Source organism: Triturus cristatus, chromosome 12, assembly GCF_964204655.1.
Source record: "Triturus cristatus chromosome 12, aTriCri1.1, whole genome shotgun sequence".
Taxonomy (NCBI): Eukaryota; Metazoa; Chordata; class Amphibia; order Caudata; family Salamandridae; genus Triturus; species Triturus cristatus.
The window spans coordinates 217,052,870-217,073,976 of record NC_140595.1 but is presented as its reverse complement, the minus strand read 5'-3'; the positions used below and the strand labels follow the sequence as shown (position 1 = coordinate 217,073,976).

The 21,107-nt window shown below is 45.1% G+C and overlaps 21 non-coding genes across 21 annotated transcripts; all 21 read left to right on the top strand.

Moving 5' to 3' along the window:
* The first annotated feature begins 868 nt into the window (after positions 1-868).
* LOC146773584 (U5 spliceosomal RNA) lies at positions 869-983 on the top strand. The gene has a single exon (XR_014974577.1). It is a non-coding gene; the product is annotated as a U5 spliceosomal RNA (small nuclear RNA).
* An 876-nt stretch (positions 984-1,859) lies between these two features.
* Positions 1,860-1,974, top strand: LOC146773583 (U5 spliceosomal RNA). Its single transcript, XR_014975003.1, has one exon. It is a non-coding gene; the product is annotated as a U5 spliceosomal RNA (small nuclear RNA).
* Positions 1,975-2,826: 852 nt separating this feature from the next.
* Positions 2,827-2,941, top strand: LOC146773582 (U5 spliceosomal RNA). The gene has a single exon (XR_014975002.1). It is a non-coding gene; the product is annotated as a U5 spliceosomal RNA (small nuclear RNA).
* An 852-nt stretch (positions 2,942-3,793) lies between these two features.
* Positions 3,794-3,908, top strand: LOC146773581 (U5 spliceosomal RNA). Its single transcript, XR_014975001.1, has one exon. It is a non-coding gene; the product is annotated as a U5 spliceosomal RNA (small nuclear RNA).
* Positions 3,909-4,760: 852 nt separating this feature from the next.
* LOC146773580 (U5 spliceosomal RNA) lies at positions 4,761-4,875 on the top strand. Its single transcript, XR_014975000.1, has one exon. It is a non-coding gene; the product is annotated as a U5 spliceosomal RNA (small nuclear RNA).
* An 889-nt stretch (positions 4,876-5,764) lies between these two features.
* Positions 5,765-5,879, top strand: LOC146773579 (U5 spliceosomal RNA). Its single transcript, XR_014974999.1, has one exon. It is a non-coding gene; the product is annotated as a U5 spliceosomal RNA (small nuclear RNA).
* An 888-nt stretch (positions 5,880-6,767) lies between these two features.
* LOC146773578 (U5 spliceosomal RNA) lies at positions 6,768-6,882 on the top strand. The gene has a single exon (XR_014973958.1). It is a non-coding gene; the product is annotated as a U5 spliceosomal RNA (small nuclear RNA).
* An 876-nt stretch (positions 6,883-7,758) lies between these two features.
* Positions 7,759-7,873, top strand: LOC146773577 (U5 spliceosomal RNA). The gene has a single exon (XR_014974998.1). It is a non-coding gene; the product is annotated as a U5 spliceosomal RNA (small nuclear RNA).
* An 876-nt stretch (positions 7,874-8,749) lies between these two features.
* On the top strand, positions 8,750-8,864 carry LOC146773576 (U5 spliceosomal RNA). Its single transcript, XR_014974997.1, has one exon. It is a non-coding gene; the product is annotated as a U5 spliceosomal RNA (small nuclear RNA).
* Positions 8,865-9,717: 853 nt separating this feature from the next.
* Positions 9,718-9,832, top strand: LOC146773575 (U5 spliceosomal RNA). The gene has a single exon (XR_014974996.1). It is a non-coding gene; the product is annotated as a U5 spliceosomal RNA (small nuclear RNA).
* An 889-nt stretch (positions 9,833-10,721) lies between these two features.
* On the top strand, positions 10,722-10,836 carry LOC146773574 (U5 spliceosomal RNA). Its single transcript, XR_014974576.1, has one exon. It is a non-coding gene; the product is annotated as a U5 spliceosomal RNA (small nuclear RNA).
* Positions 10,837-11,712: 876 nt separating this feature from the next.
* On the top strand, positions 11,713-11,827 carry LOC146773573 (U5 spliceosomal RNA). The gene has a single exon (XR_014974995.1). It is a non-coding gene; the product is annotated as a U5 spliceosomal RNA (small nuclear RNA).
* Positions 11,828-12,680: 853 nt separating this feature from the next.
* LOC146773572 (U5 spliceosomal RNA) lies at positions 12,681-12,795 on the top strand. Its single transcript, XR_014974994.1, has one exon. It is a non-coding gene; the product is annotated as a U5 spliceosomal RNA (small nuclear RNA).
* Positions 12,796-13,647: 852 nt separating this feature from the next.
* LOC146773571 (U5 spliceosomal RNA) lies at positions 13,648-13,762 on the top strand. Its single transcript, XR_014974993.1, has one exon. It is a non-coding gene; the product is annotated as a U5 spliceosomal RNA (small nuclear RNA).
* Positions 13,763-14,651: 889 nt separating this feature from the next.
* On the top strand, positions 14,652-14,766 carry LOC146773570 (U5 spliceosomal RNA). The gene has a single exon (XR_014974992.1). It is a non-coding gene; the product is annotated as a U5 spliceosomal RNA (small nuclear RNA).
* An 839-nt stretch (positions 14,767-15,605) lies between these two features.
* Positions 15,606-15,720, top strand: LOC146773569 (U5 spliceosomal RNA). The gene has a single exon (XR_014974991.1). It is a non-coding gene; the product is annotated as a U5 spliceosomal RNA (small nuclear RNA).
* An 839-nt stretch (positions 15,721-16,559) lies between these two features.
* Positions 16,560-16,674, top strand: LOC146773568 (U5 spliceosomal RNA). The gene has a single exon (XR_014974990.1). It is a non-coding gene; the product is annotated as a U5 spliceosomal RNA (small nuclear RNA).
* An 839-nt stretch (positions 16,675-17,513) lies between these two features.
* Positions 17,514-17,628, top strand: LOC146773567 (U5 spliceosomal RNA). The gene has a single exon (XR_014974989.1). It is a non-coding gene; the product is annotated as a U5 spliceosomal RNA (small nuclear RNA).
* An 888-nt stretch (positions 17,629-18,516) lies between these two features.
* On the top strand, positions 18,517-18,631 carry LOC146773566 (U5 spliceosomal RNA). The gene has a single exon (XR_014973957.1). It is a non-coding gene; the product is annotated as a U5 spliceosomal RNA (small nuclear RNA).
* Positions 18,632-19,507: 876 nt separating this feature from the next.
* On the top strand, positions 19,508-19,622 carry LOC146773565 (U5 spliceosomal RNA). The gene has a single exon (XR_014974988.1). It is a non-coding gene; the product is annotated as a U5 spliceosomal RNA (small nuclear RNA).
* An 876-nt stretch (positions 19,623-20,498) lies between these two features.
* LOC146773564 (U5 spliceosomal RNA) lies at positions 20,499-20,613 on the top strand. Its single transcript, XR_014974987.1, has one exon. It is a non-coding gene; the product is annotated as a U5 spliceosomal RNA (small nuclear RNA).
* Positions 20,614-21,107: the final 494 nt, after the last annotated feature.

Sequence of the window (21,107 nt, the reverse complement as noted above, 5' to 3'; positions counted from 1 at the left end):
AAAGCATTACAAGTTGGGGAATATCCAGCAATTGTCTGCTGCTTTTTTGGGGGACATGAGTTTGGTGTTTTATTCCTGAGCTCTCTGCTTGCTCATTTGCATAAACAGAGTGCAGGAGAGGTGCCTCATGGGAAAGAGCTTGTGCAGTGCATGAGATTGCTTTTCTTGACTGACTTGAAACTTCACGATCGCAGGCAGTATATTTTCTTATCTTCCAAAGATCCTGCTGCCAGATCCCAGAGGTCACCCTCCTTTTTAAAGGTGGGACCAAGACTCATGCTGTGCTTTTCATAGGGCTTGCCCGTTATTTGTGTCCGTTTAGAGGTGCCCTGAGAGGTCGCCAATCCTGAGTCAGCTTCCTCTCAGGTAGACTTGAAGGGGCACGTCAGACTTGTTTCACGTGTCTCCAGCCTAGACAGATATATCCTTCTATATTCAGGTTTAATGAAAGTACGTGTGAAAAAGGCACATACGGTGCATGGCTATGTGTAGAGCACAGTGGTGGCTCTGAGCATATCGATTGGAGGGATGGTGTTGAAAGCGTAAAATGGCTAGGGGACAAAAGGCCTACAGTGCCACTTAACTAAAAGCCTGATTCACATTTCCTGTTCCCCTTCCCCAGCAGCCCCGACAACTCCTAATGAGCTGAGGTGAGTACAAAAGAAATTTGCATATTCCCAGACATACACATGTGAACAGTCCACCTTTTTGTACCTTGAGCAGAGACTCTGAAATGTTGGCCTGTTTTGCCCACCGGCCTGGTTCTCGCCCTCTTTCTTAGAGCCTGAAAATACCTTTCAGGTCCTCACCCTCGCAATGACAGGGTCTTTGATGTGGCGCCACTTACCCTAGAGAGCTATATTGTCACTTATTCTGGTTTCTCTTCAAAACGAAAAAATCTTTCGCCTTTTACTAAAGATTTCCGTGGCGAGGAACATTTAAGAGTTTATTCAATTTTTTTAAGCCTTGCCACAGGTGAGGCTGTTTATCATTTGTTTAAAAGAAAAGTATTAGAAGTTGGGGAATATCCAGCAATTGTCTGCTGCTTTTTTGGGGGACATGAGTTTGGTGTTTTATTCCTGAGCTCTCTGCTTGCTCATTTGCATAAACAGAGTGCAGGAGAGGTGCCTCATGGGAAAGAGCTTGTGCAGTGCATGAGATTGCTTTTCTTGACTGACTTCAAACTTCACGATCGCAGGCAGTATATTTTCTTATCTCCCAAAGATCCTGCTGCCAGATCCCAGAGGTCACCCTCCTTTTTAAAGGTGGGACCAAGACTCATGCTGTGCTTTTCATAGGGCTTGCCCCTTATTTGTGCCCGTGAGAGGTCACCAATCCTGAGTCAGCTTCCTCTCAGGTAGACTTGAAGGGGCACGTCAGACTTGTTTCATGTGTCTCCAGCCTAGACAGATATATCCTTCTATATTCAGGTTTAATGAAAGTACGTGTGAAAAAGGCACATACGGTGCATGGCTATGTGTAGAGCACAGTGGTGGCTCTGAGCATATCGATTGGAGAGATGGTGTTGAAAGCGTAAAATGGCTAGGGGACAAAAGGCCTACAGTGCCACTTAACTAAAAGCCTGATTCACATTTCCTGTTCCCCTTCCCCAGCAGCCCCGACAACTCCTAATGAGCTGAGGTGAGTACAAAAGAAATTTGCATATTCCCAGACATACACATGTGAACAGTCCACCTTTTTGTACCTTGAGCAGAGACTTTGAAATGTTGGCCTGTTTTGCCCACCGGCCTGGTTCTCGCCCTCTTTCTTAGAGCCTGAAAATACCTTTCAGGTCCTCACCCTCGCAATGACAGGGTCTTTGATGTGCCGCCACTTACCCTAGAGAGCTATATTGTCACTTACTCTGGTTTCTCTTCAAAACGAAAAAATCTTTCGCCTTTTACTAAAGATTTCCGTGGAGAGGAACATTTAAGAGTTTATTCAATTTTTTTAAGCCTTGCCACAGGTGAGGCTGTTTATCATTTGTTTAAAAGAAAAGCATTACAAGTTGGGGAATATCCAGCAATTGTCTGCTGCTTTTTTGGGGGACATGAGTTTGGTGTTTTATTCCTGAGCTCTCTGCTTGCTCATTTGCATAAACAGAGTGCAGGAGAGGTGCCTCATGGGAAAGAGCTTGTGCAGTGCATGAGATTGCTTTTCTTGACTGACTTGAAACTTCACGATCGCAGGCAGTATATTTTCTTATCTCCCAAAGATCCTGCTGCCAGATCCCAGAGGTCACCCTCCTTTTTAAAGGTGGGACCAAGACTCATGCTGTGCTTTTCATAGGGCTTGCCCGTTATTTGTGCCCGTTAGAGGTGCCCTGAGAGGTCGCCAATCCTGAGTCAGCTTCCTCTCAGGTAGACTTGAAGGGGCACGTCAGACTTGTTTCACGTGTCTCCAGCCTAGACAGATATATCCTTCTATATTCAGGTTTAATGAAAGTACGTGTGAAAAAGGCACATACGGTGCATGGCTATGTGTAGAGCGTGTTGAAAGCGTAAAATGGCTAGGGGACAAAAGGCCTACAGTGCCACTTAACTAAAAGCCTGATTCACATTTCCTGTTCCCCTTCCCCAGCAGCCCCGACAACTCCTAATGAGCTGAGGTGAGTACAAAAGAAATTTGCATATTCCCAGACATACACATGTGAACAGTCCACCTTTTTGTACCTTGAGCAGAGACTTTGAAATGTTGGCCTGTTTTGCCCACCGGCCTGGTTCTCGCCCTCTTTCTTAGAGCCTGAAAATACCTTTCAGGTCCTCACCCTCGCAATGACAGGGTCTTTGATGTGCCGCCACTTACCCTAGAGAGCTATATTGTCACTTACTCTGGTTTCTCTTCAAAACGAAAAAATCTTTCGCCTTTTACTAAAGATTTCCGTGGAGAGGAACATTTAAGAGTTTATTCAATTTTTTTAAGCCTTGCCACAGGTGAGGCTGTTTATCATTTGTTTAAAAGAAAAGCATTACAAGTTGGGGAATATCCAGCAATTGTCTGCTGCTTTTTTGAGGGACATGAGTTTGGTGTTTTATTCCTGAGCTCTCTGCTTGCTCATTTGCATAAACAGAGTGCAGGAGAGGTGCCTCATGGGAAAGAGCTTGTGCAGTGCATGAGATTGCTTTTCTTGACTGACTTGAAACTTCACGATCGCAGGCAGTATATTTTCTTATCTCCCAAAGATCCTGCTGCCAGATCCCAGAGGTCACCCTCCTTTTTAAAGGTGGGACCAAGACTCATGCTGTGCTTTTCATAGGGCTTGCCCGTTATTTGTGCCCGTTAGAGGTGCCCTGAGAGGTCGCCAATCCTGAGTCAGCTTCCTCTCAGGTAGACTTGAAGGGGCACGTCAGACTTGTTTCACGTGTCTCCAGCCTAGACAGATATATCCTTCTATATTCAGGTTTAATGAAAGTACGTGTGAAAAAGGCACATACGGTGCATGGCTATGTGTAGAGCGTGTTGAAAGCGTAAAATGGCTAGGGGACAAAAGGCCTACAGTGCCACTTAACTAAAAGCCTGATTCACATTTCCTGTTCCCCTTCCCCAGCAGCCCCGACAACTCCTAATGAGCTGAGGTGAGTACAAAAGAAATTTGCATATTCCCAGACATACACATGTGAACAGTCCACCTTTTTGTACCTTGAGCAGAGACTTTGAAATGTTGGCCTGTTTTGCCCACCGGCCTGGTTCTCGCCCTCTTTCTTAGAGCCTGAAAATACCTTTCAGGTCCTCACCCTCGCAATGACAGGGTCTTTGATGTGCCGCCACTTACCCTAGAGAGCTATATTGTCACTTACTCTGGTTTCTCTTCAAAACGAAAAAATCTTTCGCCTTTTACTAAAGATTTCCGTGGAGAGGAACATTTAAGAGTTTATTCAATTTTTTTAAGCCTTGCCACAGGTGAGGCTGTTTATCATTTGTTTAAAAGAAAAGCATTACAAGTTGGGGAATATCCAGCAATTGTCTGCTGCTTTTTTGGGGGACATGAGTTTGGTGTTTTATTCCTGAGCTCTCTGCTTGCTCATTTGCATAAACAGAGTGCAGGAGAGGTGCCTCATGGGAAAGAGCTTGTGCAGTGCATGAGATTGCTTTTCTTGACTGACTTGAAACTTCACGATCGCAGGCAGTATATTTTCTTATCTCCCAAAGATCCTGCTGCCAGATCCCAGAGGTCACCCTCCTTTTTAAAGGTGGGACCAAGACTCATGCTGTGCTTTTCATAGGGCTTGCCCGTTATTTGTGCCCGTTAGAGGTGCCCTGAGAGGTCGCCAATCCTGAGTCAGCTTTCTCTCAGGTAGACTTGAAGGGGCACGTCAGACTTGTTTCACGTGTCTCCAGCCTAGACAGATATATCCTTCTATATTCAGGTTTAATGAAAGTACGTGTGAAAAAGGCACATACGGTGCATGGCTATGTGCAGAGCGTGTTGAAAGCGTAAAATGGCTAGGGGACAAAAGGCCTACAGTGCCACTTAACTAAAAGCCTGATTCACATTTCCTGTTCCCCTTCCCCAGCAGCCCCGACAACTCCTAATGAGCTGAGGTGAGTACAAAAGAAATTTGCATATTCCCAGACATACACATGTGAACAGTCCACCTTTTTGTACCTTGAGCAGAGACTTTGAAATGTTGGCCTGTTTTGCCCACCGGCCTGGTTCTCGCCCTCTTTCTTAGAGCCTGAAAATACCTTTCAGGTCCTCACCCTCGCAATGACAGGGTCTTTGATGTGCCGCCACTTACCCTAGAGAGCTATATTGTCACTTACTCTGGTTTCTCTTCAAAACGAAAAAATCTTTCGCCTTTTACTAAAGATTTCCGTGGAGAGGAACATTTAAGAGTTTATTCAATTTTTTTAAGCCTTGCCACAGGTGAGGCTGTTTATCATTTGTTTAAAAGAAAAGCATTACAAGTTGGGGAATATCCAGAAATTGTCTGCTGCTTTTTTGGGGGACATGAGTTTGGTGTTTTATTCCTGAGCTCTCTGCTTGCTCATTTGCATAAACAGAGTGCAGGAGAGGTGCCTCATGGGAAAGAGCTTGTGCAGTGCATGAGATTGCTTTTCTTGACTGACTTGAAACTTCACGATCGCAGGCAGTATATTTTCTTATCTCCCAAAGATCCTGCTGCCAGATCCCAGAGGTCACCCTCCTTTTTAAAGGTGGGACCAAGACTCATGCTGTGCTTTTCATAGGGCTTGCCCGTTATTTGTGTCCGTTTAGAGGTGCCCTGAGAGGTCACCAATCCTGAGTCAGCTTCCTCTCAGGTAGACTTGAAGGGGCACGTCAGACTTGTTTCATGTGTCTCCAGCCTAGACAGATATATCCTTCTATATTCAGGTTTAATGAAAGTACGTGTGAAAAAGGCACATACGGTGCATGGCTATGTGTAGAGCACAGTGGTGGCTCTGAGCATATCGATTGGAGGGATGGTGTTGAAAGCGTAAAATGGCTAGGGGACAAAAGGCCTACAGTGCCACTTAACTAAAAGCCTGATTCACATTTCCTGTTCCCCTTCCCCAGCAGCCCCGACAACTCCTAATGAGCTGAGGTGAGTACAAAAGAAATTTGCATATTCCCAGACATACACATGTGAACAGTCCACCTTTTTGTACCTTGAGCAGAGACTTTGAAATGTTGGCCTGTTTTGCCCACCGGCCTGGTTCTCGCCCTCTTTCTTAGAGCCTGAAAATACCTTTCAGGTCCTCACCCTCGCAATGACAGGGTCTTTGATGTGCCGCAACTTACCCTAGAGAGCTATATTGTCACTTACTCTGGTTTCTCTTCAAAACGAAAAAATCTTTCGCCTTTTACTAAAGATTTCCGTGGAGAGGAACATTTAAGAGTTTATTCAATTTTTTTAAGCCTTGCCACAGGTGAGGCTGTTTATCATTTGTTTAAAAGAAAAGCATTACAAGTTGGGGAATATCCAGCAATTGTCTGCTGCTTTTTTGGGGGACATGAGTTTGGTGTTTTATTCCTGAGCTCTCTGCTTGCTCATTTGCATAAACAGAGTGCAGGAGAGGTGCCTCATGGGAAAGAGCTTGTGCAGTGCATGAGATTGCTTTTCTTGACTGACTTGAAACTTCACGATCGCAGGCAGTATATTTTCTTATCTCCCAAAGATCCTGCTGCCAGATCCCAGAGGTCACCCTCCTTTTTAAAGGTGGGACCAAGACTCATGCTGTGCTTTTCATAGGGCTTGCCCGTTATTTGTGCCTGTTAGAGGTGCCCTGAGAGGTCGCCAATCCTGAGTCAGCTTCCTCTCAGGTAGACTTGAAGGGGCACGTCAGACTTGTTTCACGTGTCTCCAGCCTAGACAGATATATCCTTCTATATTCAGGTTTAATGAAAGTACGTGTGAAAAAGGCACATACGGTGCATGGCTATGTGTAGAGCACAGTGGTGGCTCTGAGCATATCGATTGGAGGGATGGTGTTGAAAGCGTAAAATGGCTAGGGGACAAAAGGCCTACAGTGCCACTTAACTAAAAGCCTGATTCACATTTCCTGTTCCCCTTCCCCAGCAGCCCCGACAACTCCTAATGAGCTGAGGTGAGTACAAAAGAAATTTGCATATTCCCAGACATACACATGTGAACAGTCCACCTTTTTGTACCTTGAGCAGAGACTTTGAAATGTTGGCCTGTTTTGCCCACCGGCCTGGTTCTCGCCCTCTTTCTTAGAGCCTGAAAATACCTTTCAGGTCCTCACCCTCGCAATGACAGGGTCTTTGATGTGCCGCCACTTACCCTAGAGAGCTATATTGTCACTTACTCTGGTTTCTCTTCAAAACGAAAAAATCTTTCGCCTTTTACTAAAGATTTCCGTGGAGAGGAACATTTAAGAGTTTATTCAATTTTTTTAATCCTTGCCACAGGTGAGGCTGTTTATCATTTGTTTAAAAGAAAAGCATTACAAGTTGGGGAATATCCAGCAATTGTCTGCTGCTTTTTTGGGGGACATGAGTTTGGTGTTTTATTCCTGAGCTCTCTGCTTGCTCATTTGCATAAACAGAGTGCAGGAGAGGTGCCTCATGGGAAAGAGCTTGTGCAGTGCATGAGATTGCTTTTCTTGACTGACTTGAAACTTCACGATTGCAGGCAGTATATTTTCTTATCTCCCAAAGATCCTGCTGCCAGATCCCAGAGGTCACCCTCCTTTTTAAAGGTGGGACCAAGACTCATGCTGTGCTTTTCATAGGGCTTGCCCGTTATTTGTGCCCGTGAGAGGTCACCAATCCTGAGTCAGCTTCCTCTCAGGTAGACTTGAAGGGGCACGTCAGACTTGTTTCATGTGTCTCCAGCCTAGACAGATATATCCTTCTATATTCAGGTTTAATGAAAGTACGTGTGAAAAAGGCACATACGGTGCATGGCTATGTGTAGAGCACAGTGGTGGCTCTGAGCATATCGATTGGAGAGATGGTGTTGAAAGCGTAAAATGGCTAGGGGACAAAAGGCCTACAGTGCCACTTAACTAAAAGCCTGATTCACATTTCCTGTTCCCCTTCCCCAGCAGCCCCGACAACTCCTAATGAGCTGAGGTGAGTACAAAAGAAATTTGCATATTCCCAGACATACACATGTGAACAGTCCACCTTTTTGTACCTTGAGCAGAGACTTTGAAATGTTGGCCTGTTTTGCCCACCGGCCTGGTTCTCGCCCTCTTTCTTAGAGCCTGAAAATACCTTTCAGGTCCTCACCCTCGCAATGACAGGGTCTTTGATGTGCCGCCACTTACCCTAGAGAGCTATATTGTCACTTACTCTGGTTTCTCTTCAAAACGAAAAAATCTTTCGCCTTTTACTAAAGATTTCCGTGGAGAGGAACATTTAAGAGTTTATTCAATTTTTTTAAGCCTTGCCACAGGTGAGGCTGTTTATCATTTGTTTAAAAGAAAAGCATTACAAGTTGGGGAATATCCAGCAATTGTCTGCTGCTTTTTTGGGGGACATGAGTTTGGTGTTTTATTCCTGAGCTCTCTGCTTGCTCATTTGCATAAACAGAGTGCAGGAGAGGTGCCTCATGGGAAAGAGCTTGTGCAGTGCATGAGATTGCTTTTCTTGACTGACTTGAAACTTCACGATTGCAGGCAGTATATTTTCTTATCTCCCAAAGATCCTGCTGCCAGATCCCAGAGGTCACCCTCCTTTTTAAAGGTGGGACCAAGACTCATGCTGTGCTTTTCATAGGGCTTGCCCGTTATTTGTGCCCGTGAGAGGTCACCAATCCTGAGTCAGCTTCCTCTCAGGTAGACTTGAAGGGGCACGTCAGACTTGTTTCATGTGTCTCCAGCCTAGACAGATATATCCTTCTATATTCAGGTTTAATGAAAGTACGTGTGAAAAAGGCACATACGGTGCATGGCTATGTGTAGAGCACAGTGGTGGCTCTGAGCATATCGATTGGAGAGATGGTGTTGAAAGCGTAAAATGGCTAGGGGACAAAAGGCCTACAGTGCCACTTAACTAAAAGCCTGATTCACATTTCCTGTTCCCCTTCCCCAGCAGCCCCGACAACTCCTAATGAGCTGAGGTGAGTACAAAAGAAATTTGCATATTCCCAGACATACACATGTGAACAGTCCACCTTTTTGTACCTTGAGCAGAGACTTTGAAATGTTGGCCTGTTTTGCCCACCGGCCTGGTTCTCGCCCTCTTTCTTAGAGCCTGAAAATACCTTTCAGGTCCTCACCCTCGCAATGACAGGGTCTTTGATGTGCCGCCACTTACCCTAGAGAGCTATATTGTCACTTACTCTGGTTTCTCTTCAAAACGAAAAAATCTTTCGCCTTTTACTAAAGATTTCCGTGGAGAGGAACATTTAAGAGTTTATTCAATTTTTTTAAGCCTTGCCACAGGTGAGGCTGTTTATCATTTGTTTAAAAGAAAAGCATTACAAGTTGGGGAATATCCAGCAATTGTCTGCTGCTTTTTTGAGGGACATGAGTTTGGTGTTTTATTCCTGAGCTCTCTGCTTGCTCATTTGCATAAACAGAGTGCAGGAGAGGTGCCTCATGGGAAAGAGCTTGTGCAGTGCATGAGATTGCTTTTCTTGACTGACTTGAAACTTCACGATCGCAGGCAGTATATTTTTTTATCTCCCAAAGATCCTGCTGCCAGACCCCAGAGGTCACCCTCCTTTTTAAAGGTGGGACCAAGACTCATGCTGTGCTTTTCATAGGGCTTGCCCGTTATTTGTGCCCGTTTAGAGGTGCCCTGAGAGGTCGCCAATCCTGAGTCAGCTTCCTCTCAGGTAGACTTGAAGGGGCACGTCAGACTTGTTTCACGTGTCTCCAGCCTAGACAGATATATCCTTCTATATTCAGGTTTAATGAAAGTACGTGTGAAAAAGGCACATACGGTGCATGGCTATGTGTAGAGCGTGTTGAAAGTGTAAAATGGCTAGGGGACAAAAGGCCTACAGTGCCACTTAACTAAAAGCCTGTTTCACATTTCCTGTTCCCCTTCCCCAGCAGCCCCGACAACTCCTAATGAGCTGAGGTGAGTACAAAAGAAATTTGCATATTCCCAGACATACACATGTGAACAGTCCACCTTTTTGTACCTTGAGCAGAGACTTTGAAATGTTGGCCTGTTTTGCCCACCGGCCTGGTTCTCGCCCTCTTTCTTAGAGCCTGAAAATACCTTTCAGGTCCTCACCCTCGCAATGACAGGGTCTTTGATGTGCCGCCACTTACCCTAGAGAGCTATATTGTCACTTACTCTGGTTTCTCTTCAAAACGAAAAAATCTTTCGCCTTTTACTAAAGATTTCCGTGGAGAGGAACATTTAAGAGTTTATTCAATTTTTTTAAGCCTTGCCACAGGTGAGGCTGTTTATCATTTGTTTAAAAGAAAAGCATTACAAGTTGGGGAATATCCAGCAATTGTCTGCTGCTTTTTTGGGGGACATGAGTTTGGTGTTTTATTCCTGAGCTCTCTGCTTGCTCATTTGCATAAACAGAGTGCAGGAGAGGTGCCTCATGGGAAAGAGCTTGTGCAGTGCATGAGATTGCTTTTCTTGACTGACTTGAAACTTCACGATCGCAGGCAGTATATTTTCTTATCTCCCAAAGATCCTGCTGCCAGATCCCAGAGGTCACCCTCCTTTTTAAAGGTGGGACCAAGACTCATGCTGTGCTTTTCATAGGGCTTGCCCGTTATTTGTGTCCGTTTAGAGGTGCCCTGAGAGGTCGCCAATCCTGAGTCAGCTTCCTCTCAGGTAGACTTGAAGGGGCACGTCAGACTTGTTTCACGTGTCTCCAGCCTAGACAGATATATCCTTCTATATTCAGGTTTAATGAAAGTACGTGTGAAAAAGGCACATACGGTGCATGGCTATGTGTAGAGCACAGTGGTGGCTCTGAGCATATCGATTGGAGGGATGGTGTTGAAAGCGTAAAATGGCTAGGGGACAAAAGGCCTACAGTGCCACTTAACTAAAAGCCTGATTCACATTTCCTGTTCCCCTTCCCCAGCAGCCCCGACAACTCCTAATGAGCTGAGGTGAGTACAAAAGAAATTTGCATATTCCCAGACATACACATGTGAACAGTCCACCTTTTTGTACCTTGAGCAGAGACTCTGAAATGTTGGCCTGTTTTGCCCACCGGCCTGGTTCTCGCCCTCTTTCTTAGAGCCTGAAAATACCTTTCAGGTCCTCACCCTCGCAATGACAGGGTCTTTGATGTGGCGCCACTTACCCTAGAGAGCTATATTGTCACTTATTCTGGTTTCTCTTCAAAACGAAAAAATCTTTCGCCTTTTACTAAAGATTTCCGTGGCGAGGAACATTTAAGAGTTTATTCAATTTTTTTAAGCCTTGCCACAGGTGAGGCTGTTTATCATTTGTTTAAAAGAAAAGTATTAGAAGTTGGGGAATATCCAGCAATTGTCTGCTGCTTTTTTGGGGGACATGAGTTTGGTGTTTTATTCCTGAGCTCTCTGCTTGCTCATTTGCATAAACAGAGTGCAGGAGAGGTGCCTCATGGGAAAGAGCTTGTGCAGTGCATGAGATTGCTTTTCTTGACTGACTTCAAACTTCACGATCGCAGGCAGTATATTTTCTTATCTCCCAAAGATCCTGCTGCCAGATCCCAGAGGTCACCCTCCTTTTTAAAGGTGGGACCAAGACTCATGCTGTGCTTTTCATAGGGCTTGCCCCTTATTTGTGCCCGTGAGAGGTCACCAATCCTGAGTCAGCTTCCTCTCAGGTAGACTTGAAGGGGCACGTCAGACTTGTTTCATGTGTCTCCAGCCTAGACAGATATATCCTTCTATATTCAGGTTTAATGAAAGTACGTGTGAAAAAGGCACATACGGTGCATGGCTATGTGTAGAGCACAGTGGTGGCTCTGAGCATATCGATTGGAGAGATGGTGTTGAAAGCGTAAAATGGCTAGGGGACAAAAGGCCTACAGTGCCACTTAACTAAAAGCCTGATTCACATTTCCTGTTCCCCTTCCCCAGCAGCCCCGACAACTCCTAATGAGCTGAGGTGAGTACAAAAGAAATTTGCATATTCCCAGACATACACATGTGAACAGTCCACCTTTTTGTACCTTGAGCAGAGACTTTGAAATGTTGGCCTGTTTTGCCCACCGGCCTGGTTCTCGCCCTCTTTCTTAGAGCCTGAAAATACCTTTCAGGTCCTCACCCTCGCAATGACAGGGTCTTTGATGTGCCGCCACTTACCCTAGAGAGCTATATTGTCACTTACTCTGGTTTCTCTTCAAAACGAAAAAATCTTTCGCCTTTTACTAAAGATTTCCGTGGAGAGGAACATTTAAGAGTTTATTCAATTTTTTTAAGCCTTGCCACAGGTGAGGCTGTTTATCATTTGTTTAAAAGAAAAGCATTACAAGTTGGGGAATATCCAGCAATTGTCTGCTGCTTTTTTGGGGGACATGAGTTTGGTGTTTTATTCCTGAGCTCTCTGCTTGCTCATTTGCATAAACAGAGTGCAGGAGAGGTGCCTCATGGGAAAGAGCTTGTGCAGTGCATGAGATTGCTTTTCTTGACTGACTTGAAACTTCACGATCGCAGGCAGTATATTTTCTTATCTCCCAAAGATCCTGCTGCCAGATCCCAGAGGTCACCCTCCTTTTTAAAGGTGGGACCAAGACTCATGCTGTGCTTTTCATAGGGCTTGCCCGTTATTTGTGTCCGTTTAGAGGTGCCCTGAGAGGTCGCCAATCCTGAGTCAGCTTCTTCTCAGGTAGACTTGAAGGGGCACGTCAGACTTGTTTCACGTGTCTCCAGCCTAGACAGATATATCCTTCTATATTCAGGTTTAATGAAAGTACGTGTGAAAAAGGCACATACGGTGCATGGCTATGTGTAGAGCGTGTTGAAAGCGTAAAATGGCTAGGGGACAAAAGGCCTACAGTGCCACTTAACTAAAAGCCTGATTCACATTTCCTGTTCCCCTTCCCCAGCAGCCCCGACAACTCCTAATGAGCTGAGGTGAGTACAAAAGAAATTTGCATATTCCCAGACATACACATGTGAACAGTCCACCTTTTTGTACCTTGAGCAGAGACTTTGAAATGTTGGCCTGTTTTGCCCACCGGCCTGGTTCTCGCCCTCTTTCTTAGAGCCTGAAAATACCTTTCAGGTCCTCACCCTCGCAATGACAGGGTCTTTGATGTGCCGCCACTTACCCTAGAGAGCTATATTGTCACTTACTCTGGTTTCTCTTCAAAACGAAAAAATCTTTCGCCTTTTACTAAAGATTTCCGTGGAGAGGAACATTTAAGAGTTTATTCAATTTTTTTAAGCCTTGCCACAGGTGAGGCTGTTTATCATTTGTTTAAAAGAAAAGCATTACAAGTTGGGGAATATCCAGCAATTGTCTGCTGCTTTTTTGGGGGACATGAGTTTGGTGTTTTATTCCTGAGCTCTCTGCTTGCTCATTTGCATAAACAGAGTGCAGGAGCGGTGCCTCATGGGAAAGAGCTTGTGCAGTGCATGAGATTGCTTTTCTTGACTGACTTGAAACTTCACGATCGCAGGCAGTATATTTTCTTATCTCCCAAAGATCCTGCTGCCAGATCCCAGAGGTCACCCTCCTTTTTAAAGGTGGGACCAAGACTCATGCTGTGCTTTTCATAGGGCTTGCCCGTTATTTGTGCCCGTAAGAGGTGCCCTGAGAGGTCGCCAATCCTGAGTCAGCTTCCTCTCAGGTAGACTTGAAGGGGCACGTCAGACTTGTTTCACGTGTCTCCAGCCTAGACAGATATATGCTTCTATATTCAGGTTTAATGAAAGTACGTGTGAAAAAGGCACATACGGTGCATGGCTATGTGTAGAGCGTGTTGAAAGCGTAAAATGGCTAGGGGACAAAAGGCCTACAGTGCCACTTAACTAAAAGCCTGATTCACATTTCCTGTTTCCCTTCCCCAGCAGCCCCGACAACTCCTAATGAGCTGAGGTGAGTACAAAAGAAATTTGCATATTCCCAGACATACACATGTGAACAGTCCACCTTTTTGTACCTTGAGCAGAGACTTTGAAATGTTGGCCTGTTTTGCCCACCGGCCTGGTTCTCGCCCTCTTTCTTAGAGCCTGAAAATACCTTTCAGGTCCTCACCCTCGCAATGACAGGGTCTTTGATGTGCCGCCACTTACCCTAGAGAGCTATATTGTCACTTACTCTGGTTTCTCTTCAAAACGAAAAAATCTTTCGCCTTTTACTAAAGATTTCCGTGGAGAGGAACATTTAAGAGTTTATTCAATTTTTTTAAGCCTTGCCACAGGTGAGGCTGTTTATCATTTGTTTAAAAGAAAAGCATTACAAGTTGGGGAATATCCAGAAATTGTCTGCTGCTTTTTTGGGGGACATGAGTTTGGTGTTTTATTCCTGAGCTCTCTGCTTGCTCATTTGCATAAACAGAGTGCAGGAGAGGTGCCTCATGGGAAAGAGCTTGTGCAGTGCATGAGATTGCTTTTCTTGACTGACTTGAAACTTCACGATCGCAGGCAGTATATTTTCTTATCTCCCAAAGATCCTGCTGCCAGATCCCAGAGGTCACCCTCCTTTTTAAAGGTGGGACCAAGACTCATGCTGTGCTTTTCATAGGGCTTGCCCGTTATTTGTGTCCGTTTAGAGGTGCCCTGAGAGGTCACCAATCCTGAGTCAGCTTCCTCTCAGGTAGACTTGAAGGGGCACGTCAGACTTGTTTCATGTGTCTCCAGCCTAGACAGATATATCCTTCTATATTCAGGTTTAATGAAAGTACGTGTGAAAAAGGCACATACGGTGCATGGCTATGTGTAGAGCACAGTGGTGGCTCTGAGCATATCGATTGGAGGGATGGTGTTGAAAGCGTAAAGTGGCTAGGGGACAAAAGGCCTACAGTGCCACTTAACTAAAAGCCTGATTCACATTTCCTGTTCCCCTTCCCCAGCAGCCCCGACAACTCCTAATGAGCTGAGGTGAGTACAAAAGAAATTTGCATATTCCCAGACATACACATGTGAACAGTCCACCTTTTTGTACCTTGAGCAGAGACTTTGAAATGTTGGCCTGTTTTGCCCACCGGCCTGGTTCTCGCCCTCTTTCTTAGAGCCTGAAAATACCTTTCAGGTCCTCACCCTCGCAATGACAGGGTCTTTGATGTGCCGCCACTTACCCTAGAGAGCTATATTGTCACTTACTCTGGTTTCTCTTCAAAACGAAAAAATCTTTCGCCTTTTACTAAAGATTTCCGTGGAGAGGAACATTTAAGAGTTTATTCAATTTTTTTAAGCCTTGCCACAGGTGAGGCTGTTTATCATTTGTTTAAAAGAAAAGCATTACAAGTTGGGGAATATCCAGCAATTGTCTGCTGCTTTTTTGGGGGACATGAGTTTGGTGTTTTATTCCTGAGCTCTCTGCTTGCTCATTTGCATAAACAGAGTGCAGGAGAGGTGCCTCATGGGAAAGAGCTTGTGCAGTGCATGAGATTGCTTTTCTTGACTGACTTGAAACTTCACGATCGCAGGCAGTATATTTTCTTATCTCCCAAAGATCCTGCTGCCAGATCCCAGAGGTCACCCTCCTTTTTAAAGGTGGGACCAAGACTCATGCTGTGCTTTTCATAGGGCTTGCCCATTATTTGTGCCCGTTGAGGTCGCCAATCCTGAGTCAGCTTCCTCTCAGGTAGACTTGAAGGGGCACGTCAGACTTGTTTCACGTGTCTCCAGCCTAGACAGATATATCCTTCTATATTCAGGTTTAATGAAAGTACGTGTGAAAAAGGCACATACGGTGCATGGCTATGTGTAGAGCGTGTTGAAAGCGTAAAATGGCTAGGGGACAAAAGGCCTACAGTGCCACTTAACTAAAAGCCTGATTCACATTTCCTGTTCCCCTTCCCCAGCAGCCCCGACAACTCCTAATGAGCTGAGGTGAGTACAAAAGAAATTTGCATATTCCCAGACATACACATGTGAACAGTCCACCTTTTTGTACCTTGAGCAGAGACTTTGAAATGTTGGCCTGTTTTGCCCACCGGCCTGGTTCTCGCCCTCTTTCTTAGAGCCTGAAAATACCTTTCAGGTCCTCACCCTCGCAATGACAGGGTCTTTGATGTGCCGCCACTTACCCTAGAGAGCTATATTGTCACTTACTCTGGTTTCTCTTCAAAACGAAAAAATCTTTCGCCTTTTACTAAAGATTTCCGTGGAGAGGAACATTTAAGAGTTTATTCAATTTTTTTAAGCCTTGCCACAGGTGAGGCTGTTTATCATTTGTTTAAAAGAAAAGCATTACAAGTTGGGGAATATCCAGCAATTGTCTGCTGCTTTTTTGGGGGACATGAGTTTGGTGTTTTATTCCTGAGCTCTCTGCTTGCTCATTTGCATAAACAGAGTGCAGGAGAGGTGCCTCATGGGAAAGAGCTTGTGCAGTGCATGAGATTGCTTTTCTTGACTGACTTGAAACTTCACGATCGCAGGCAGTATATTTTCTTATCTCCCAAAGATCCTGCTGCCAGATCCCAGAGGTCACCCTCCTTTTTAAAGGTGGGACCAAGACTCATGCTGTGCTTTTCATAGGGCTTGCCCGTTAGAGGTGCCCGTTGAGGTCGCCAATCCTGAGTCAGCTTCCTCTCAGGTAGACTTGAAGGGGCACGTCAGACTTGTTTCACGTGTCTCCAGCCTAGACAGATATATCCTTCTATATTCAGGTTTAATGAAAGTACGTGTGAAAAAGGCACATACGGTGCATGGCTATGTGTAGAGCGTGTTGAAAGCGTAAAATGGCTAGGGGACAAAAGGCCTACAGTGCCACTTAACTAAAAGCCTGATTCACATTTCCTGTTCCCCTTCCCCAGCAGCCCCGACAACTCCTAATGAGCTGAGGTGAGTACAAAAGAAATTTGCATATTCCCAGACATACACATGTGAACAGTCCACCTTTTTGTACCTTGAGCAGAGACTTTGAAATGTTGGCCTGTTTTGCCCACCGGCCTGGTTCTCGCCCTCTTTCTTAGAGCCTGAAAATACCTTTCAGGTCCTCACCCTCGCAATGACAGGGTCTTTGATGTGCCGCCACTTACCCTAGAGAGCTATATTGTCACTTACTCTGGTTTCTCTTCAAAACGAAAAAATCTTTCGCCTTTTACTAAAGATTTCCGTGGAGAGGAACATTTAAGAGTTTATTCAATTTTTTTAAGCCTTGCCACAGGTGAGGCTGTTTATCATTTGTTTAAAAGAAAAGCATTACAAGTTGGGGAATATCCAGCAATTGTCTGCTGCTTTTTTGGGGGACATGAGTTTGGTGTTTTATTCCTGAGCTCTCTGCTTGCTCATTTGCATAAACAGAGTGCAGGAGAGGTGCCTCATGGGAAAGAGCTTGTGCAGTGCATGAGATTGCTTTTCTTGACTGACTTGAAACTTCACGATCGCAGGCAGTATATTTTCTTATCTCCCAAAGATCCTGCTGCCAGATCCCAGAGGTCACCCTCCTTTTTAAAGGTGGGACCAAGACTCATGCTGTGCTTTTCATAGGGCTTGCCCGTTAGAGGTGCCCGTTGAGGTCGCCAATCCTGAGTCAGCTTCCTCTCAGGTAGACTTGAAGGGGCACGTCAGACTTGTTTCACGTGTCTCCAGCCTAGACAGATATATCCTTCTATATTCAGGTTTAATGAAAGTACGTGTGAAAAAGGCACATACGGTGCATGGCTATGTGTAGAGCGTGTTGAAAGCGTAAAATGGCTAGGGGACAAAAGGCCTACAGTGCCACTTAACTAAAAGCCTGATTCACATTTCCTGTTCCCCTTCCCCAGCAGCCCCGACAACTCCTAATGAGCTGAGGTGAGTACAAAAGAAATTTGCATATTCCCAGACATACACATGTGAACAGTCCACCTTTTTGTACCTTGAGCAGAGACTTTGAAATGTTGGCCTGTTTTGCCCACCGGCCTGGTTCTCGCCCTCTTTCTTAGAGCCTGAAAATACCTTTCAGGTCCTCACCCTCGCAATGACAGGGTCTTTGATGTGCCGCCACTTACCCTAGAGAGCTATATTGTCACTTACTCTGGTTTCTCTTCAAAACGAAAAAATCTTTCGCCTTTTACTAAAGATTTCCGTGGAGAGGAACATTTAAGAGTTTATTCAATTTTTTTAAGCCTTGCCACAGGTGAGGCTGTTTATCATTTGTTTAAAAGAAAAGCATTACAAGTTGGGGAATATCCAGCAATTGTCTGCTGCTTTTTTGGGGGACATGAGTTTGGTGTTTTATTCCTGAGCTCTCTGCTTGCTCATTTGCATAAACAGAGTGCAGGAGAGGTGCCTCATGGGAAAGAGCTTGTGCAGTGCATGAGATTGCTTTTCTTGACTGACTTGAAACTTCACGATCGCAGGCAGTATATTTTCTTATCTCCCAAAGATCCTGCTGCCAGATCCCAGAGGTCACCCTCCTTTTTAAAGGTGGGACCAAGACTCATGCTGTGCTTTTCATAGGGCTTGCCCGTTATTTGTGCCTGTTAGAGGTGCCCTGAGAGGTCGCCAATCCTGAGTCAGCTTCCTCTCAGGTAGACTTGAAGGGGCACGTCAGACTTGTTTCACGTGTCTCCAGCCTAGACAGATATATCCTTCTATATTCAGGTTTAATGAAAGTACGTGTGAAAAAGGCACATACGGTGCATGGCTATGTGTAGAGCACAGTGGTGGCTCTGAGCATATCGATTGGAGGGATGGTGTTGAAAGCGTAAAATGGCTAGGGGACAAAAGGCCTACAGTGCCACTTAACTAAAAGCCTGATTCACATTTCCTGTTCCCCTTCCCCAGCAGCCCCGACAACTCCTAATGAGCTGAGGTGAGTACAAAAGAAATTTGCATATTCCCAGACATACACATGTGAACAGTCCACCTTTTTGTACCTTGAGCAGAGACTTTGAAATGTTGGCCTGTTTTGCCCACCGGCCTGGTTCTCGCCCTCTTTCTTAGAGCCTGAAAATACCTTTCAGGTCCTCACCCTCGCAATGACAGGGTCTTTGATGTGCCGCCACTTACCCTAGAGAGCTATATTGTCACTTACTCTGGTTTCTCTTCAAAACGAAAAAATCTTTCGCCTTTTACTAAAGATTTCCGTGGAGAGGAACATTTAAGAGTTTATTCAATTTTTTTAATCCTTGCCACAGGTGAGGCTGTTTATCATTTGTTTAAAAGAAAAGCATTACAAGTTGGGGAATATCCAGCAATTGTCTGCTGCTTTTTTGGGGGACATGAGTTTGGTGTTTTATTCCTGAGCTCTCTGCTTGCTCATTTGCATAAACAGAGTGCAGGAGAGGTGCCTCATGGGAAAGAGCTTGTGCAGTGCATGAGATTGCTTTTCTTGACTGACTTGAAACTTCACGATTGCAGGCAGTATATTTTCTTATCTCCCAAAGATCCTGCTGCCAGATCCCAGAGGTCACCCTCCTTTTTAAAGGTGGGACCAAGACTCATGCTGTGCTTTTCATAGGGCTTGCCCGTTATTTGTGCCCGTGAGAGGTCACCAATCCTGAGTCAGCTTCCTCTCAGGTAGACTTGAAGGGGCACGTCAGACTTGTTTCATGTGTCTCCAGCCTAGACAGATATATCCTTCTATATTCAGGTTTAATGAAAGTACGTGTGAAAAAGGCACATACGGTGCATGGCTATGTGTAGAGCACAGTGGTGGCTCTGAGCATATCGATTGGAGAGATGGTGTTGAAAGCGTAAAATGGCTAGGGGACAAAAGGCCTACAGTGCCACTTAACTAAAAGCCTGATTCACATTTCCTGTTCCCCTTCCCCAGCAGCCCCGACAACTCCTAATGAGCTGAGGTGAGTACAAAAGAAATTTGCATATTCCCAGACATACACATGTGAACAGTCCACCTTTTTGTACCTTGAGCAGAGACTTTGAAATGTTGGCCTGTTTTGCCCACCGGCCTGGTTCTCGCCCTCTTTCTTAGAGCCTGAAAATACCTTTCAGGTCCTCACCCTCGCAATGACAGGGTCTTTGATGTGCCGCCACTTACCCTAGAGAGCTATATTGTCACTTACTCTGGTTTCTCTTCAAAACGAAAAAATCTTTCGCCTTTTACTAAAGATTTCCGTGGAGAGGAACATTTAAGAGTTTATTCAATTTTTTTAAGCCTTGCCACAGGTGAGGCTGTTTATCATTTGTTTAAAAGAAAAGCATTACAAGTTGGGGAATATCCAGCAATTGTCTGCTGCTTTTTTGGGGGACATGAGTTTGGTGTTTTATTCCTGAGCTCTCTGCTTGCTCATTTGCATAAACAGAGTGCAGGAGAGGTGCCTCATGGGAAAGAGCTTGTGCAGTGCATGAGATTGCTTTTCTTGACTGACTTGAAACTTCACGATTGCAGGCAGTATATTTTCTTATCTCCCAAAGATCCTGCTGCCAGATCCCAGAGGTCACCCTCCTTTTTAAAGGTGGGACCAAGACTCATGCTGTGCTTTTCATAGGGCTTGCCCGTTATTTGTGCCCGTGAGAGGTCACCAATCCTGAGTCAGCTTCCTCTCAGGTAGACTTGAAGGGGCACGTCAGACTTGTTTCATGTGTCTCCAGCCTAGACAGATATATCCTTCTATATTCAGGTTTAATGAAAGTACGTGTGAAAAAGGCACATACGGTGCATGGCTATGTGTAGAGCACAGTGGTGGCTCTGAGCATATCGATTGGAGAGATGGTGTTGAAAGCGTAAAATGGCTAGGGGACAAAAGGCCTACAGTGCCACTTAACTAAAAGCCTGATTCACATTTCCTGTTCCCCTTCCCCAGCAGCCCCGACAACTCCTAATGAGCTGAGGTGAGTACAAAAGAAATTTGCATATTCCCAGACATACACATGTGAACAGTCCACCTTTTTGTACCTTGAGCAGAGACTTTGAAATGTTGGCCTGTTTTGCCCACCGGCCTGGTTCTCGCCCTCTTTCTTAGAGCCTGAAAATACCTTTCAGGTCCTCACCCTCGCAATGACAGGGTCTTTGATGTGCCGCCACTTACCCTAGAGAGCTATAGTGTCACTTACTCTGGTTTCTCTTCAAAACGAAAAAATCTTTCGCCTTTTACTAAAGATTTCCGTGGAGAGGAACATTTAAGAGTTTATTCAATTTTTTTAAGCCTTGCCACAGGTGAGGCTGTTTATCATTTGTTTAAAAGAAAAGCATTACAAGTTGGGGAATATCCAGCAATTGTCTGCTGCTTTTTTGGGGGACATGAGTTTGGTGTTTTATTCCTGAGCTCTCTGCTTGCTCATTTGCATAAACAGAGTGCAGGAGAGGTGCCTCATGGGAAAGAGCTTGTGCAGTGCATGAGATTGCTTTTCTTGACTGACTTGAAACTTCACGATCGCAGGCAGTATATTTTCTTATCTCCCAAAGATCCTGCTGCCAGATCCCAGAGGTCACCCTCCTTTTTAAAGGTGGGACCAAGACTCATGCTGTGCTTTTCATAGGGCTTGCCCGTTATTTGTGTCCGTTTAGAGGTGCCCTGAGAGGTCGCCAATCCTGAGTCAGCTTCCTCTCAGGTAGACTTGAAGGGGCACGTCAGACTTGTTTCACGTGTCTCCAGCCTAGACAGATATATCCTTCTATATTCAGGTTTAATGAAAGTACGTGTGAAAAAGGCACATAC